The 20,644-nt window shown below is 40.5% G+C and overlaps 1 protein-coding gene across 1 annotated transcript in view; it reads left to right on the top strand.

The window, feature by feature from the left end:
* The first annotated feature begins 1,065 nt into the window (after positions 1-1,065).
* Positions 1,066-20,644, top strand: part of bond (james bond) — a 192,183-nt gene continuing 172,604 nt past the window's right edge. The window contains exon 1 of the mRNA XM_067151935.2: positions 1,066-1,162. The gene's annotated coding sequence lies outside the window, so the exon portion shown is untranslated. The remainder of the gene's footprint in view (positions 1,163-20,644) is intronic.

Raw genomic sequence — 20,644 nt, 5'->3', positions numbered from 1 at the left:
TCATTCCATTCCTGATCCGGTCGAATGATTGGAAACAGGCTGTGGATTTTCATTTTCAGTAGTCTAGCTGTACTTCTCATTAAAACAATAATCATCACAACCACCACCACCTTTCTAAGGCAGCTAGCGATGGAACTGTTGGTTGATCCAAGTAACCTTCGAGTGTAGTCCAGACATTGTCAGACATATCCTCCTAGGAGAGTGGGCAGCGTTTCTCGTGTATAAAAGTCAGCCTCTCATTGTGGTGGTGGGTAGTGTTGTTTGCGATGTATGGGTTCCAGGAATGTTGGGGACAATACAAATACCACTCCCCTAACCATAGGAATAACGTGTTGATGACTAGATACCCACGACCAATCAAGGAATCGAACCCGCCCCCAGGCCCTAAGACCAAGACGCTGATCACTCAGCCTTCAGGCCAAAAATTCTTCAGTTGTTAATAGTATTTGTAATAATAATAATAATAATAATAATAATAATAATAATAATAATAATAATAATAATAATAACTATAATAATAATAATAATAATAATAATAATAATAATAATAATAATAATAATAATAATAATAATAATAATGGCATGTTGCCTCCGGAGAGGCCTGGTGCAGGTCTTTCGATTTGACGTCCCACTAACTACATTACGGATTTCGAAGGCGCTGAGGTGCCAGAATTTAGTCCCATTGGAGTTCTTTTGCGTGCCATTTAATCCATCGGCACTGAGGTGGTGTAGTTGAGCACCTTCACAACCACTGGACTGAGCCAGGATCAATCTCGTCAACATGGGCTCAGAAAGCCTATGCGGCCAGTTAGTAAGTTAGTAGTAGTATTGTTCCACGATATTTTCATTCAAATTATCATACTTTCCCTTGTCCTTCTATAGCATAGGAGACTTTGTTATCCAATGTGCTAGTTATATGGAATGATGTGAAATAAATAAATTTCTTGCCTGAATTCTGTCCTTCAACTAACCATTTTCTCATAGTGTGGGAGGCAAAAAGAAATATGGGTCATTCTTTTACGATGAGTGCTCAACTGTAATGTCGCCAGCGGATATTATCGGTAAGTGACATACATAGCGGCAGTAGGACGAGAGCTCCGGCAAGGCACAGTGGTCAGTCGCTGGTCTGCAGTCGTCCACACAGCACCACCACCGTCAGCCGGTGAGTACTAGCCATAGAGCACTGTACTCTGCTTAACCGTCAACAGTCAGCAAGTAGTCTTTCTCAACTTACGAGTTTACATTCTTATTTGCAAGTTTGGTGGTGTTTTTCATTTATTTATAGAACATTTTGTATCATATATGACATTGCTTCTTGTTCTTCTTAGAACTCTAAATTCACTTTCTACATCACGCAAATCGTCAGTTCCCGACTCGACCTTAGGGGAGAACCGGAAAAGGATCGTTTCAACTTTTATTCACGGTGTCGGTAGCTTTTTTTTTTTTTTTTTTTTGAAAGATTGTTTCGTTCACTTCTTCTTCTTGGCTGCCATGTTAGCGCATTTGTTCAGACCATCGGTTTGTTGCTTATACCGGGCGAGCTGGCCGTGCGGTTAGCGGCGCGCGGCTGTGAGCTTGCATTCGCGAGATAGTGGGTTCGAATCCCACTGTCGGTAACCCTGAAGATGGTTTCCATGGTTTCCCATTTTCACACCAGGCAAATGCTGGGGCTGCACCTTAATTAAAGCCACGGCCGCTTCCTTCCAACTCCTAGGCCTTTCCTATCCCATCGTCACCATAAAACCTGTCTGTGTCGGTGTGACGTAAAGCCACTAGCAAAAAAATGTTTATAGTTCTGGTGCCGTCAACTGGAATTTAATAAACTGTATGAGTCAGTCAGTCGTGTCGGTAGTTTCCAAGGCACGTTAAAAACTTTTTTTTTTTTTTTTTTTGCTATGGGCTTTACGTCGCACCGACACAGATAGGTCTTATGGCGACGATGGGACAGGAAAGGCATAGGAGTTGGAAGGAAGCGGCCGTGGCCTTAATTAAGGTACAGCCCCAGCATTCGCCTGGTGTGAAAATGGGAAACCACGGAAAACCATTTTCAGGGCTGCCGATAGTGGGATTCGAACCTACTATCTCCCGGATGCAAGCTCACAGCCGCGCGCCTCTACACGCACGGCCAACTCGCCCGGTACGTTAAAAACTAGCTTTTCATTTTGTCTCAGTAGTCTCTGAAGTCTTCTGGGACTTGGAGGGACTTTAACTATCTTTCTCAGTCCTGTTTCTCTAACAAGAGTTTGGTGATATTTTGTGTTGACGGTGTGATTCTTTTATCCCTGTCTTGAGCTGCTTAGATGGTCTCATACTTTCTGTGACCTCTGAGTAGTTTTAACTTGGCGGACGTCTTCCTCTTAGATGTCTACCGTTGAACTTCCCTCCTACGTTTTTACTATCTTTTCTAGCAACTTGTTTGAAATACCATAGTGTTGTGATTTTGAGCTAGTTCAGTACATACGTGTTAGTTCGATGTCGTACTCACGTTAAAACATACAGAATATGCAGTGAAAAGTAGCAGTAATATAAAGAATATATCCTGACCTCGCGCCTGACATTATTCATTTATATTTAAGGGGCTACCTCACTGAAGAAGTAAAGGTGTGCGCGGTTCACGTGGCAGCACGTGGGTTCGATTCCTCGTCAGGAAGTCAAAACAATTAGAAACGAGATTTCTTCACTTCGAAGAGAACATAGCCCTGAGGTTCACTAAGCTTACACCAAAAATGAGTACCAGGTTAATTCCTAGGGACAAAGGCGGCCGGGCCACTTCTTTCCTTTTAGTGCCGAGCTAACAAATACAGTAGTGGAAACCATTACTTACCACTCCTCCAAGGGCCTTCATGACCCGTTCAGAGCTGGCTTTGACTATTTATTTATTTATTTATTTATTTATTTATTTATTTATTTATTTATGCATTTATTTATTTATTTATTTATTTATTTATTTATTTATTTATTTATTTATTTATTTATTTATTTATTTATTTATTTATTTATTTATTTATTTATTTATTTATTTATTTATTTATTTATTTATTTATTCTTACCTTTTTACATCACACTAAGGTTTAATTCGCTTCACGACAACGCTGCGATGGGAAATAGCTAGGATAGGGAACGAAGCGACTATTACTTTTTCAAGGTACATTTGCCCGGTACGAAATCGGAAAACCACAGAGAAACAACTGCAAGACTGCAAACGGTAACGCTCGAACTCCAAATGCAAGCTTGCAGCCTCACGACCAGAACCACGTAGCAAACTCACGCAGCATTATTATTATTATTATTATTATTATTATTATTATTATTATTATTATTATTATTATTATTATTATTGTTGTTATTGGCTCAAAGACTGGTTGGTTATGCTGTCCCCAAGATTCCTGGAACTCATACACACCACACAATACTATCCTCCACCATAGTAACTCGCAGTTTCCTATACCTGATAGACGACACCCACCCTCGCCACGAGAATTTCTTACAAGGACTAAACCAGGCTAGTAATCGCTGCACGAAATAATAATAATAAGAAGAAGAAGAAGAATATATTCATGGTTTTTTTTTAATTTACTTTACGTCGCACCGACACAGAAAGGTCTTATGGCAACTGTAGGATAGTAAAGTGCTAGGAGTGGAAAGGAAGCGACCATGGCCTTAATTATGGTACAGCCCCAGCATTTGCCTGGTGTGAAAATGGGAAACCACTGAAAACCATCTTCAAGGCTGCCGACAGTGGGGTTCGAACCCGCTAACTCCCGAATGCAAACTAACAGCTATGTGACCCAAATCACACAGCCACTCGTTTGATGATGATGATGATGATAATAATAATAATAATTATTATTATAATAATAATAATAATATTAATAATAATAATAATAATAGTTGTTGAATCCAAAAAGAAGTCATGGGAAGATTTTGGTAATAACCTGGAAAGGCTAGGTCAAGCAGCAGGGAAACCTTTCTGGACAGTAATAAAAAATCTTAGGAAGGGTGGGAAAAAGGAAATGAACAGTGTTTTGAGTAATTCAGGTGAACTCATAATAGACCCCAGGGAATCACTGGAGAGGTGGAGGGAATATTTTGAACATCTTCTCAATGTAAAAGGAAATCATCATGGTGGTGTTGCAAACAGCCATGCTCATGGGGAGGAGGAAAATGATGTTGGTGAAATTATGCTTGAGGAAGTGGAAAGGATAGTAAATAAACTCCATTGTCATAAGGCAGCAGGAATAGATGAAATTACACCTGAAATGGTGAAGTATAGTGGGAAGGCAGGGATGAAATGGCTACATAGAGTAGTAAAATTAGCGTGGAGTGTTGGTAAAGTACCTTCAGATTGGACAAAAGCAGTAATTGCACCTATCTACAAGCAAGGAAACAGGAAGGATTGCAACAACTATCGAGGTATCTCATTGATTAGTATACCAGGCAAAGTATTCACTGGCATCTTGGAAGGGAGGGTGCGATCAGTCGTTGAGAGGAAGTTGGACGAAAACCAGTGTGGTTTCAGACCACAGAGAGGCTGTCAGGATCAGATTTTCAGTATGCGCCAGGTAATTGAAAAATGCTACGAGAGGAATAGGCAGTTGTGTTTATGTTTCGTAGATCTAGAGAAGGCATATGACAGGGTACCGAGGGAAAAGATGTTCGCCATACTGGGGGACTATGGAATTAAAGGTAGATTATTAAAAGCAATCAAAGGCATTTATGTTGACAATTGGGCTTCAGTGAGAATTGATGGTAGAATGAGTTCTTGGTTCAGGGTACCGTACTTACAGGAGTTAGACAAGGCTGTAATCTTTCACCTTTGCTGTTCATAGTTTACATGGATCATCTGCTGAAAGGTATAAAATGGCAGGGAGGGATTCAGTTAGGTGGAAATGTAGTAAGCAGTTTGGCCTATGCTGACGACTTGGTCTTAATGGCAGATTGTCCCGAAAGCCTGCAGTCTAATATATTGGAACTTGAAAATAGGTGCAATGAGTATGGTATGAAAATTAGCCTCTCGAAGACTAAATTGATGTCAGTAGGTAAGAAATTCAACAGAATTGAATGCCAGATTGGTGATACAAAGCTAGAACAGGTCGATAATTTCAAGTATTTAGGTTGTGTGTTCTCCCAGGATGGTAATATAGTAAGTGAGATTGAATCAAGGTGTAGTAAAGCTAATGCAGTGAGCTCGCAGTTGCGATCAGCAGTATTCTGTAAGAAGGAAGTCAGCTCCCAGACGAAACTATCTTTACATCGGTCTGTTTTCAGACCAACTTTGCTTTACGGGAGCGAAAGCTGGGTGGACTCAGGATATCTTATTCATAAGTTAGAAGTAACAGACATGAAAGTAGCAAGAATGATTGCTGGTACAAACAGGTGGGAACAATGGCAGGAGGGTACTCGAAATGATGAGATAAAGGCTAATTTAGGAATGAACTCGATGGATGAAGCTGTACGCATAAACCGGCTTCGGTGGTGGGGTCATGTGAGACGAATGGAGGAGGATAGGTTACCTAGGAGAATAATGGACTCTGTTGTGGAGGGTAAGAGAAGTACAGGTAGACCAAGACGATGATGGTTAGACTCGGCTTCTAACGATTTAAAGATAAGAGGTATAGAACTAAATGAGGCCACAACACTAGTTGCAAACCGAGGATTGTGGCGACGTTTAGTAAATTCTCAGGGGCTTGCAGACTGAACGCTGAAAGGCATAACAGTCTATAATGATAATGTATGTATGTATGTATGTATAATAATAATAATAATAATAATAATAATAATAATAATAATCCATAGTATGGTGTAAAATTGAGATATATGAAGCAAGGCCACCTCCGTACAACCCATGAAGGCCCTTTGAAGAGTAGAAGGTAGTACTCATTTTTGTTTTAGGCTGAGTGAACCTCACAGACATGTGCTCCCTGAGAGTGGAAATCTCCTTTCTGTAGGGAAATGAATGATACCGCCTCGGCTTCGCCAGGCTCTAGTTGACAAATGTATAAAATATAAACGACAAGAAGTATGAATTGTAAGGAGATCTCCCTCCCATTTCGAATGTCTTAAAGTGTTAGAGATTTCAGTGTTCGGCTGACGAGTCTCTGATAACGTATCTTGCATCTCGGAGAATCCATATTCCATCTGCCTCTACGAACGCGCACTCCTCATCTTGAAATATCGTTCCTTTCCGCAGTAGATACTATTTTAGAAACTTTAAACGTTTATTTGTATCTATCAGGAGCTCCATAATCTAAACCAGGGTTACCAAAAGGCGGCCTGCGGGCCGCATGTGGCCCGCGAAGCCATTTTTGCGGCCGCGAGAGCGCTGTAAGAAATAATGTGAAGAAAAGTCACAGAAATATTTAATAGCTCGTTCAAAAACGTATTAATTTTTATACGCCATGTAGACCCAAGTCAAAACTAACTATTCTTTAATACTATTTCCTCTTTTCAAGTATTCACTTGTTCTCAATAAATTTATTTTTAATTTTAAAACATTTAAAATCCAAATTTCAAGTATTAATATTGTTATTTTTGCATCCCACTGACTGATTTTGATGGTTTTCGGAGACGCCGAGGTGTCGAAATTTTGTCCCGCAGGAGTTCTTTTACGTGCCAGTAAATCTACCGGCACGAGGTTGATGTATTTGAACACCTTCAAATACCACCGGACTGAGCCAGATTCGAACCTGCCAAGCTGGGTTCAGAAGGCCAGCGCCTCACCCGTCTGAGCCACTCAGTCCGGCTCCAATTTCACTCTTTTATGCAGTTTTAAAGCAATGTTTTAAGCAATTAAAATTATCAAACACTCCTTTCAATTGAACTATGCATATCTCTATATATAAAATAGCTTGTCCTGACTGACTGACTGATTCATCATCGCCGAGCCAAAACTACTGGACATAATGAAATGAAATTTTGGAGATACATACATATTAAGATGTAGGTGCTCGCTAAGAGAGGCTTTTTGGATATTCCGTCGCTAAGGGGGTGAAAAGGGGGGTGAAATTTTAAAATGAATGTATCTATATCTCAAAACTTTTGAAGTTTACAAATGTAAAAATTGGTATTTAGACTCTTCATTAAAAATAAGGAAACACGTATTTTTTTTGTTTTCAGAAAATCCCAATAAGAGGGGCGAAAAAGGGTGAAAAATGGGTTGAATGCCTTTAATGAAGATACATATATCTCAGAAACGGAAGATATTACAGAACTGAAAATTTGTATAAGGGATCTCCTTTGAAAATAAAGAAACACGTCTTTTGTTTTAGTTTTTGGAAAATCCAATTAATGGCGGTTAAATAGGAGTGACAAATTGGGGTGAATTTTTTGAAAGACTATATCTACAGAATATCTTGGAAACGTAAAATGTTACAGACGTAAAAAGTGGGTGTTTGGAATCCCCTGTAAATGTAAAGAAACATAGGTGATTTGTTTTTGGAAACTCCACTTAAGGGGAACTCAAAAGGAGTGAAATTTTTAAATGAGAACTTTTACGGTAAATCTAAATAAACTTAACATGTTACAGAAGTGGAAAATGGTTTTTTATTTCTATTAAACATAAAGAAACGTGTATTTTTACTTTTCGGAAATACCACTTGGGTGGAGGGGGGTAAAAGTGACTGAAAATGGTGTTGAATCCTTTTAATTAGGCTACTGATATCTCAAAAATGAAGATGTTATAGACGTGAAATTTGATATTTGCAATCTTCTTTGAAAGTAAAGAAACACGTATTCTCGGAAAATCCAATGAAGGGGGGGGGGGTGAAAGAATTGAAAAATTAATTGACTCAATTGTATGAGAATACATACATCTAATAAAAACTAAAGTTGTTACAGACGTGAACATTCGTATTTGGATCTCCTTTAAAAACAAAGAAAAATGCGTTTTGGGGGGAAACCATTTTTGGGGGCGGGAGTGTAAAGGAGTTGAATTCTTTTCATGTGGACACATAAATCAAAAACTGAAGAAGTTAGAGTCGCGATAATTGGTATTTAGAAGATCCTTTACTATTAAACAAACAAGTATTTTTTGCGGGAAAATTCACTTAGGGGAGGGGGGGCAGTGTGAAATGTAGTGAAAAAAGTGAATTATTTTTATGGGGATACATATATCTCAAAACTGGAGGTAACAGACGTGAACATTGGTGTTTGCAATCTCCTTTAAATTTAAAGAAACACGCCTTCTTTTAATTTTTTTTTTGGGGGGGGGGGTTGGCGGTAAATAAATTTAACGGCGGTGGGGTGTAAAACGAGGTGAGACCAATAGATTTTACTGTCCTTAATGTACTTATAAGGATCCTCCGTTGCTCAGGCGGCAGCGCGACGGGCTCTCACAGCTGGGTTCCGTGGTTCAAATCCCGGTCACTCCATGTGACATTCGTGCAGGACAAAACGGAGGCGGGACAGGTTTTTCTCAGGATACTCCGGTTTTCCCTGTCATCATTTATTCCAGCAACACATAATAATAACAATAATAATAATAATAATAATGTTCCGTACCGTCGTCAAATGTGCGATCCGCGCTAGAAACGGCTCCTGGATGGCTAATGACTAAGAATGCAGTCCGGCCGCGGGTTCAGTGCCGCCAAGGCACCCAATATGACACCACGCCGTATCTTCTGAAGGATTTTATCCATATTAAAAATGATTATAGGAAGAGATGGCAAAGATTTACGGACCCAACTGACCGGGAGGAATACCTGAGCCTAGCCCGGGAAGTACGAAATCGATTGCTGGAAAGGAAGATTGAAAAATGGGAGGAAACGTGCCGTAATCTAATAGAAAACGAGTCAGATCGGGAATTTTGGTGGATTCTCGCAAAAAACGAGTCAGATCGCGAATTTCGGCAGATTACATATCTAAAACAATAAGCATTCAATTATAAATTTCAATATAATACCGTAGCGAAGCACGGGTATCTTGCTAGTTATTTCATAAAGGTGCTTCTGTAGTAATTGCAGACTTTAAAGAAAATTGGCCTATTCAAGTGCGGCCCGCGAACATGACTAAAGTTTCCAAAATGGCCCTCGAGCCCTTGCAAATTGGAAACCCCTGATCTAAACCGACTCATATTCACTTTTCCATGCAGCATGCTGAACTCAGTAGGGTAGTCCGTTAGTCGTCGTCCTCCTGTTCCCAGGATACCGGATTCGATTCCAGCTGATTTCGGTATTGTCTTAGGGTATTTAAATGCAACAAGCTTCGAATCATTGGCGTATGATATGTTAAAGAAGTTCTATGGATTAAACGTACGTCACCCTGTAGTCTCCAGAAGTCTCCAGCAATCCAAGGGGCGTTAAAAATAACAATATCATTAATATTAAAATCCAACATGTTCGATTGCATACAGCAGAGCCACATACCATAGACAGGGATGCAGTGATGCCGGAACGCACCGGAACGGAGTCTGAAACCTATCTGGAAAGAGGGAACGCATTCTGAAACCTGTTCCCCTTTAAGTTGACTGAAATTTCTTTGTTTTATAACGTTTTAATGTTTCGAAATCTCCCACAGTATTTCAAAGGCCAAGAGTAAAGAACTTCCGCATCAAATCACTACTGCCAACTGTATTTCTACTTACACTGCTTCATCAATCTCTTGAATGTGTGATGTTGAATATTACTTCAAATTTCCAAACGTGGCAGAACTTTTAATGTTTAAATTAACAGAAACATTTACTAGCCGTTTTCAGTAGTATCGTTTCTTTCTTTCTTTCTTTCTTTCTTTCTTTCTTTTTTTTTTATTCCCTGATCTCTCTTGGGTCGACTTTTACTTCTGGAAGTCTTGAGTCTTGATCAAATTTATAAATTATATAAAAAGTTAACTTTAATAAACAGAGAATATCTATTTCACGAATATAAACAAGACGTTACTCAGTTATTTTAACAAACGGACGAAATGTGAGGAATATGGAGAATCTACTCACAAAAAGGAACTTATAGATGATAGACACGTGGTTATTGTCAATGATTTAAGTTCAGATGCCAGTAGTAGTTCTGCCTGTGCAGCATCTGTAAGAGAAATTTTGCCGTAATATTCAAAATACTGGACTGCTCAACCATCAGGAAACTTCTTGAATGCCTACCCTTGCCTAGTTATTAAAGATGAGAAATGTTGTTGTGTGGTTGTTCAAAGGGACTGGAAATTGGTTTTGGATGTTGAAAGAGAATCAGAGCTCTATATTTCAAAAGAATGGGAAAATACTAAGGTTACCTATTATGCGAGCAAGAAAGGGGAATAAAATATTTTAGTCATAAAAAACCAGGATGGTAGTATAGTAAATGAGATAGAATCAAGGTGTAGTAAAGCTAATGCAGTGAGCTCGCAGTTGCGATCAACAGTATTCTGTAAGAAGGAAGTCAGCTCCCAGACGAAACATCTTTACATCAGTCTGTTTTCAGACTAACTTTGCTTTACGGGAGCGAAAGCTGGGTGGACTCAGGATATCTTATTCATAAGTTAGAAGTAACACACATGAAAGTAGCGAGAATGATTGCTGGTACAAACAAGTGGGAACAATGGCAGGAGAATACTCGGAATGATGAGATAAAGGCTAATTTAGGAATGAACTCGATGGATGAAGCTGTACGCATAAACCGGCTTCGGTGGTGGGGTCATGTGAGGCGAATGGAGGAGGATATGTTACCTAGGAGAATAATGGACTCTGTTATGGAGCGTAAGAGAAGTAGAGGGAGGCCAAGACGACGGTGGTTAGACTCAGTTTCTAACGATTTAAGAGGTATAGAACTAAATGAGGCCACAGCACTAATTGCAAATTGAGGACTATGGCGACGTATAGTAAATTCACAGAGGCTTGCAGACTGAACGCTGAAAGGCATAACAGTCTTCGATGATAATGTATGTAATGTATGTGCGTATTATAAAAATCCTAGGCAAACAGAACAATCTCAGATAAAGTTAACCTTGGAGAGAAACAGGAATTACAACATCTTACAGGTCAACAACTCAATATGTAGTAGTAAATACTGGCTTCTAGAGTCATACATCAGCCTCCGGTATAATTAACTGTATTAATATTACGCAAGGAATACATTTTTTTTACAAGTTGCTTTACGTCGCACCGACACAGGTAGGTCTGATGGCGACGATAGGACCGAAAAGGGCTAGGAATGGGAAGGAAGCGGCCGTGGCCTTAATTGAGGTACAGCCCCAGCATTTGCCTGGTGTGAAAATGGGAAACCACGGAAAACCATCTTCAGGGCTACCGAGAGTGGGGTTCGAACCCACTATCTCCCGAATATAGGATACTGGCCACACTAAAGCCACGGAAAACCATCTTCAGGGCTACCGACAGTGGGGTCCGAACCCAATATCTCCCGAATACTGGATACTGACCACACTTAAACGACTGCAGCTATCGAGCTCGGTATTACGCAAGGAAATAGTTGCAGTTGATTCTATATTGCCGGTTATTATAGATGAATCTACAACAATATCAATTATTAAAACATACTTTTAACAGTATATACCTGTGCGTATTTCACTGTTGGCGAAAGAATAATATTTTTCTTTACGTTGCTATACAGTACTGTGTTTGGAGTCTGCTTCTTCTGAGAGTATAGTGAATACTCTGTTCAACTGATTATACAGTATTTCGATTGGTGTATGTAAAGATGGTGTGAGCTCTATGATGGGTAAAAAGTCTGGTGCGCTGAAATGACTGAGTGTGAAGTATCCTATTGTTACAAAGTGGTATAGTCTGTTATAGAATAGGACTGAGTGTTCGTAAAACCGTAAACTCCGTGTCAGGAGTAAATGAATTTTAGATTTTCATGGATAAAGTCAATTTCATTGTACCATAGATACCCAAAAAATCAGTATCAACTGCAGGCAAACGACCTAGGACTGCAAATAGTAAAAGTAGGGAGAATTCAGCCTGTGCACTGGGTAGCTTCATCTCACAGAGCTGCTGAGGCAACCGTAAAGAGTTACGAAGTTCTGTATGAACATCTAATAATAATACAAATGGCACTAGGAAAGTTTTGCAATGTGAGTGAACACTTTAGACTTTTTCATAATAATTTCCACCACCCTCAATACAGTTCTCCATACGTCGAAACCAGTCACTGAAATAACTCTGCCACTTTTCTTCGGTTACATTTTCACACTCTTGATCCCATGCTGCCATCGTCATAAGACCTATCTGTGCGACGTAAAGAAAAAAATTATGACTGTTAAAGAATTCACCGATCATCTATAATTTTTGTAGGATTTACCTTTAGTCTGTAAGCGACAGCTCTAAGTTAAGTAGGCATGCGTTAAGGATGATCAACCGTCCTGCATTTTAAGATATTTCGTAAATGTCCCACGTGGGACGTCATTTGTCCTGCAATTGTTTCGTTTTCCAGCTGAACGAATTTTCGTATTATTGTCATCGGTACGAATTTTCACAATACGCAACTGTCTTGCCATCTAGCTTCAACTAAACATAGCGTAACCGTTGCCAACAGTATGATCCTTGAAACTGCTAAGAAGCAGGTTATAGCATCTTTGGAGAAGCGTTGCGATTGTACCTATCGACTTCCGATTTACCGTCAATCCGTGGAATGGCGTGTGCGGTCATTCTGCAGCAAGAAGCGTGTCAGCATAGACATCTTGTATTATTATCTGGAGTTCTTTAAATTTTTGCGATTTTTGACATGTAAATCCGACTGGGAATTACATACTAGTGGGTCTTTTCTTCCCTAGAAAACGTATGAAATTGGAACTTTTCGAGGGTGCGGCTACAGGCACGTTGCCTATGATTTCAGATTCTGGTTATATGAACACATAGCTTTTCTTGCAATGGTTACGACACTTCGTTAATCACGTAAAGCCTTTTGCCGATGACCCTGTTCTCCTCATTCTGGATAATCATGTGTCCCATTGTTCTCCCCCGGCTGTGATTTTCTGCAGAGAATCACGTAATTCTCCTGTCCCTGCCACCTCACGCAAGTCGCATGATGCAGCCACTGGATACGGTCATTTTTGCTCCCTTCAAGAAAATCTACGCTGAAGAAGTGGAAAAGTGGTTGTGTTCTCATCCAGGGAGAGCTGTCACTTAAATGCAGCTATCCGGGCTGTTTAAAGCGGCGTTCAATAGAGTAGCAAATACTGAAAAGGCGGCACACTCATTTTCTGCTACCCATTCAACCCTAATATTATTTTGGAGGAAGATTTTCTTCCCGCAGAGGTCACTCATGTTAGAATGCCCGAAGAGGACTTCGAAGAAGATTCGGTAGAGAGAGGGAGTGACCTCAGAGGTAGAAACAGGTGGAAGGAGTTGAAAAGACGACCAAAGAAACAGCAAACGATTAATCTAATGGAAGTGTTAGGATCAATGCTCTTCACCCACTGCCGAAAAACGAGAACTCACACCAAAAGGCATGGAAAAAGGTCTGAAATTCTATCAGATTCTCCATACAAAAATGCACTCGTGGAAAAACAAGTAAAAAAGGATGAAGAGCTTCGTAGGAAGGAAGAGAGGGTAAAATCTAAAGCTGGGAAGAAAGACAGAGGAAGAACACTTGCAAGAAGCTCGACTAGGCGTAAACTTAACTTCGTCACGTCCAAAGCAACTGATAAACCCTCAACCTCAACTTGAAAGGTGGTAGAAACTGAAACTGTGGAATACGTCTGCCCAGGTTGTGGTCAAGTGCAGGATGATGATGCCTCGGTGCAGTGTAATGAGTGTTCTGAGTGATGGCACGAACTATGTTCCTCTTACGAGGGCGAAGGCGCTTTTGTTTGTGACTATTGTCAGTAGTTTCCAGACATCTTAGCTGTTTTCAGACGTTTATTTTTTCACTAGGTATAGTTGAAAGGTGTTTTAATGTTACTGTCGTATACGGACTGTAACATTTTTATTTACAGGGAACATTATAAATAAATTATTTGACATGCGTACTCTTGGCCTCCGTAACGCGTACTCTTACCCGCCCAGGGCGCCCAAGAGTTCACATTTCCCAAAAATTGTTTGAAATACATTAATGAAATGTACTTGAATAGTAATGTGTTCTAACTACGTACCAACGTTGTTTGATTGTTTTACTTTCATGTGGTGCAGTTTTGTGAATAAAAGATAGCGTAAGAAGAAAGTTATTAACCAAAATAAACTAAGTACGTACTCTTACCCTCCTCTACCTTAATGATGACTGCTTCTACCTCGTCACAAAAATGAAAGCCATCATTCAAACCCGAGAAGGCAAAAGGAAAGAATAAACACGTATATGCATGTAATGGAAAGTGTGAAAGCAACAGGCCATACTTATTCCCTGATCGAAGTAACGTCCACAAGGAGTTCTGTAAACTTTGCAAGAAGACGTTCAGTGTTTCTCATGGGTGAAGGGTCTTCAACCCACAAGCTGTAAAAGAAGTTGTACAATAAATATGAGTGATATTTTTTTAAATATTGTTACTGTAGTAAGAGTACTCTTTGTCAAAAGAAAGAGGGGTAACTGGCAACACAATGATTTTGAAAATTTTACAATCTTTGCCGTTTTAAAATTACACCTAAAAATGTAGCTGTCTCACAGAATTGTGGAATGTCCCCCTTTCTTGACTGCCTTGTCCCTCATTCCTTCCTTCAACAGTTGGTCACCCAACATGTGTTGTTCGTCTTAAATACTTTGATAACGTGGCTTTGACTGGGGAATATGTTCTTGGTTGGCTACTTATGCTCCGTTCACTGACGATCTTATCTTAGTGTGTCCTCTTATAAGCTGGATGATGTTCATTTTTCTATTGTTCATCTTTCATTGTGTCTAGGAACTACCACAATAGGGGATGGGTCGGGAGGTATGGTGATCAGTTATTAATCTCTGGCACAATTTAGCAACAGTAATTCAACTGAAAATTATTTCGCCTGGCAGTGTGGGAATCCATTGGTTTAATTTGCAAGAATATTTAACTAGATATTGTAGTGATGCAATCGACATTTTTTTAATTGGTAAACATTTCTTGTGGAAATTCATTGAAGTACACAAATATGTCAGAGGACATTTGGATATCAAGTGAGCAGCACAGTAGGTGGACCTCACAGAGTGGACCAAACATCCGTTAACCATATATAACGACATCTAAAACATAAATTTTCCAGTTGAGAAACAAAGTTTCTCTTCACGAAATAGACTTTCGACGTATTAGGTCTTGTTCTGTACATATTGTGCATAAGGAAGCACACTAAAAAAATTGCCAATGCGGAAACCAGAGGGATCCAAACCTTCAACCACCGAGCGAGTTGGCCGTGCGGATGGGGGCGCGCAGCTGTGAGGTTGCATCCGGAAGATAGTGGGTTCGAACCCCACTGTCGGCAGCCGGTGGTTTCCCATTTTCACACCAGGCAAATGCTGGGGCTGAGCCTTAATTAAGGCCACGGCCGCTTCTTTCCCATTCCTAGGCCTTTCCTACCCCATCGTCGCCATAAGACTTATCTGTGTCGGTGCGACGTAAAGCAAATAGGAAAAAAAAAGAAGAAGAACCTTCAACCTTTTGACGTCGTATCGGATGCTCTTACCAGTTGAGTTCTAGTGGCCGTTGTTATTGGCTGTCTAGACAGTGAAAATGATATATTCATTAAAACCTGCCAATATATACTGGTATATATTCTTATAAATAAAGTTGTTCGTGTCTGTTTGTCTATTTGTTTGTTCCACCATCACGTCGAAACGGCTGGATAGATCTCAACCAAACTTCATATTTAGAGTATACTCACCCCGGGGAAGGTTTCGAAATGCATATCATTTTAAAATCTTTGAAAAGACGGGGGTTTTATAGGAAAACCGTTTTTCTCTTATACTATTATAGGCAAAATATCGAATTTGTCGTATAAGGACGAGACAAAGCTCAATTTAATCCTCTTGACGCAAAGAACAAAACTCGGTAAGCCCTGCGGGCCCGAAAACCATGTTTTAACGCCCTAAAACCAATAAACTGCTGATTTTCGGGTCTCCGGGGCACTTCAGTAACATCTATCTTTGTGTAAATTATGGAGCAGGGGGCGGGAAGCGCCTCTTTCTTCGGCCAGCAGTTCAACCACCAGGTAATGGCCTTTTAATAACTTCTTTTCTTGCTAGCTCAGCAGTTTAACTCTCGGGGCAGGTCCGAAGCCTTTTACCATGTAACTTTCCTCTAAAACGTAAAGACACTTGGTATCAATTCTATCTTTTTAAACTACAAATTGGGATAGAGAGTGCTTAACCCTCTCGAGCTCCCACTCATATTGCTTTGAGGTGAACTTATTTTCACAACCGTTTCTTCCCTTCTAGTGTAATGTAAATCGTTTTCTTATATAAGTCACCTCTTTAGTATGGGATTAGCCTTTGCATTAGCGGCCTAGGGCCAAGTAGGTTTTAGTAATGTATATTAGGAGTGCAGTTTTGCCTCCTGTCAAGTTGGTATTGTGGAGACCATGTAATATTTCTGTTTCTTCACTGAATAGGCCTCAGTAGGTTGGGTATTTTTTTACCCCTGTGTGTATGTCCTTGGAGGACAGCTTGAACGTGGAGTTTGGTGTGGCCTTTGATAGGCTTGAACTTTAAGAGCGGGTTGCTCTTTCCTAAAATTTGTTTCTGCGTGCCTCGAGGAGGCTTTACTGTGTGATTGGGAGCAAGAGCTCCTGGGCATGATTGGGGTCTTCTGCCACTTCGTTGAATCTTGTATATCGTAAGGTTGGGCTTATAGCTCAAGAATTGTGTGTCTGGCTCTCGGAGCTCAAATCCTGTAACACTGTAATTGTACACTCTCGATTTGTTGTTAAGCTACTGAGTACCTGTTATATTTGTTATTTCTTGATCTTGAAAAGAAAATATAACCTTGTTAAATGAACTTTAATTTCGTATTTTGAGACCTGTTCACCCCAGCTCCTTCTTTCACCTCTGCACATCCACAATACTCCGTAACATTATTATTATTATTATTATTATTATTATTATTATTATTATTATTATTATTATTATTATACCGGAGGTACACCTACTCCGTACATTTAAACCGAGCGCCTTTTAGAAGGCCATCTCTTATATGAAGCTTGAACTGTATATCAGAAGAAGTTTTGAACTTTATCTTCAGGTGTCTCTACTGTCGACGTATGTGCCCCCTCTGGTGGGAGAATGGACAATTAATTTTCAAGAGAATTTTCGTACTTATCAGTTGGCTAAACTGAAGCGTTTATGGATTGTTTTCGTGTTCTAAGGTTACTAGCACTTCCATGTCTTCCTTCTTCCTGAAATTATTAGCCGATCAAAAATTTTGGATATTTATTAAATTGGCCAATCAGAATTGTGGATGTGTACAGGGCTCCGGCCCAGAGAGTTCTAGAACTTTCCCCTCCGCTATAAAGCTTGGACCTTTTGAGCCATGTTGTCTTTTAGAGTGCGTACGTAGTTGGAGGCAGGGGGCAAGTCTTGCCCGGCATCGGAAGGCCCACCAGATCAAGGTGATGGCAGACATCTTCTAATCATATGATAGTATCAGAAAGCTGACTTGAGAGGAAGGTTTCAAAATTATTTATTAATGTAAATCTCAGTCTTTTCAATTACATTTTTCAAACAAGTCTAAAGGCTTTATTCAATTTTTCCTCCAGCTAGTCACCTCTGAAGTATAGGCTTATCCTCTGTAACTTCGGGCTATAAGCCCATATAGCGTTTTAAGTATTTTCAAGTGTATGTTCAAGGGAGTGCAAGTGTTCGCCTCCTAGCATTTTGGTTTACGGCCGATATCTTCAACCTTTTTTTTTTCACTTAGGCCACGTAGACTGGATAATTATTGTCTCTGTTAAAGTTTAACTATTCCTATTTAAGCGTAACTTTGACTGACGAGCGAGTAAAACAGTGAAAACTGTATTTGATCCAATGTAAAATTTAGATTGTTCCTTGGAAAGGCTTGAATGTAATAAGTTTTGAAGAGTAGTCTCTTGGAGTATTAACTGAATGGAGCAATGGTGCTCTTTTGAAATTCTAACTTTGGAGCTTCAAGCTCATTCTGGAAATTATTATGTACCTGAAGTTTAATCATTATTGTTACAAGACCTGACGAGTTCACCTTGTTTATCCAACTGTTATTTGGTGTTGTTCATCAAGCCTTGAATTTTAAAAAAGGAAAAGAAATAAAATTCCAAACTTTTAGAGTTTTAAATTATACTTATATTTGCTTTGTCCGCCCATTCACGTCCGCACTTTCTTACATCTCTGTTCTCCACCGTATCCCCGTAACGAGTGGGTGGAAGCGTGCTGAGCCCTTAACCCAGAGGTCCGTGGATCGAAACCACGCTCTGCTACCACTTGTTGGCATCCACAGGACTTCTAGCTGCGTCTAGCGTTCATTCCACATAATTGTGTCAGGTTCCTCACTATCATCTTTCCTATCCGTCCTTCTTTGGTCAGCACTTGTTTCTTCCGACTTCGAAGTTATTAAATTCACGGGTTCAAGAAAACCTTCATGTTCATGCCCATCGTGGCTCTTCACTTCCCTCTGCATATATTCTTCCTTTTCCTCTTTTGGTTGGTGTTAAGAGAGGATAAGTACCTAACTGTAGTTCCTCCACCAAAATGATTCAGGTTTCTTACCACTTCATCCCGCCATCACAGCATTGATCAAGTATGGGACGCGTTTTTATTTATTTTTTTATTCCTTCAATTTCAGCTCTGAGCACGCATTTTCGGGCATCGCTGCCACATGAACATGATCTCTCGGCTTCTCAAGTTTGTGATCCAGTATCTGTCCATCACACCAAACATCTCTTCGTTCGTCCTCTGCCTCCATTCTCCCCCATGATTGATATACGGTAACTGATGATTCTGAATAAGAATAAATAAATATTCTTCTAAGGGCTGATGACCTAAATGTTTGATCCCTTTAAACAACAATCTTCATCAATGAGTATTACTCTAAATAGCAAGCAAACTTGTAGTTCTACGTGACTGTTGACATCGGGATCAATGCCTAGGGGCTGTTCTGAGCCTCCGGTACACAGTTTGCCAGGAAACGGGAACCCCTGAGACGGCTGCAAGCTCCGCCGACAATTGTCTTGCAGATGCACTCCGATTGCGTCGGGCGGTTAAGGCCAGATATCGGTCCTGCTGTGGGGTGGTTACCCTTGGTCGACCTGGTATTGGCCTACGACTAACATCTCCTGTGTCTCAAAATACTCTCCAAAGCCTGGACATGACACTTTGTGGCACATTCAAGGATACGGCGACTTCGGTCTGCGTCTGGCCTGCTTCCAGGCGGCCGAGTATTCTACCCTGCAAAACGGTGTCCAAACGGCGTCGTTGTGCCATTATGTTGTCGTGTTTACCACGAGGCTACACTCCGCACACTATAACAGGGCAAACACGACTGAGAGAATATGGGGCGCAGGCACTGGGCTGTATTTATCTTGCGGTTACGCCGCTAGTCAAAGCAGGGAGCACTCCTTTCCTATACAGAGCGAACACGTAAGGTTGGTAGGTGCATATGTCGTACGATTTGCGATCTATATCCTGTTGCCCTGCTTACTCGTAACTTATGTTTAACTTTTGGACACTAGTGTATTTATTGTGCGTCTTTTAGTGCCGGGAGCGTCCGAGGTCGTTCTGCACGCCTGATGCAGATCTTCCTATTTTACGCATATGAGCGACCTGCATGTCTGAATGTGGGATGATAATGAGGTAGGGAGAGGGTGAAACATGTGTCGGGCGTAGCCTACTCCTGTCGAAAAACACCAAAGCGTCTACTCAATGCTTAACCTCGCCACCTGACGGACGAATTAACATCTACAGCGTCGTATTCCCTCACTCTATAAGAATACTGCGGAGAGATTTGTAATAGAATCCAGGCTATTGGTACGCAATCTAGTGATTACAAAGTGTAGACTACCACCTCTCCTACCCTACCGGTCAACATTCTGATTGTGATTTTTTTCCCACCAACGCGCAACGTGACTCAAACCAGCTAACCACGGTGTCAAACCATGAAGACTTGTCGCCTTAACGATCATGGCCAAGAGGTGGACATGTTTGGAACTCATAAAAGTGAATACGCTATCTGAACTGCTGGTCCTGAAAATGGCAGCAACTGTAGCAGCTGTTCGTTCCGTCCCCGGACGGTCGTTTGACGGTACCCGGTGCAGTCATAGCTGCCCGAAGACGTCTTGGGACTCTATAACGTGGACTATCTTAACGAACTCCAGACACCACCTTATACGATCCAAAATCGCTGCCAGACTTAGACACAAGGGACGAAGCGTGCAAAAAGAAATTAACTGTATCGCCGAACATCAGTCAACAAGATGGGTGACAATTTGGGATTCACTGTGAACAAAGGACAATTTTGAGTATAGAGAGCTCTTCACAACAAGCGTGATGTCCTTTAGTAGAACAAGTCTAATAATCATTGCTTTCACTCCGTTGGAGTAAGTTTGAAGCAGAATGCAGAGACATTGAAAAGATATGTACGTCTGGTTTCCTGTAACACGTTAGAAGTACACATTCTGCTATGGCTTTGGACACGCTAATTATTGACGTAGAGGCCGAGCAGAGAGATAAACAATATCAGAGAGGGTGGTCAGGGGAAATTTATTATTGCACTATTTTTACCAACAGTGCACAAATTTAATAAGTTTGAATTCAATGTGGGAGGATCTGCGGGAACTCTCAGTCTTAATATA

Source organism: Anabrus simplex, chromosome 1 (genome assembly GCF_040414725.1).
Source record: "Anabrus simplex isolate iqAnaSimp1 chromosome 1, ASM4041472v1, whole genome shotgun sequence".
NCBI lineage: Eukaryota > Metazoa > Arthropoda > Insecta > Orthoptera > Tettigoniidae > Anabrus > Anabrus simplex.
The sequence above is the reverse complement of the archived record's forward strand: the minus strand, read 5'-3'. Positions and strand labels throughout refer to the sequence as shown.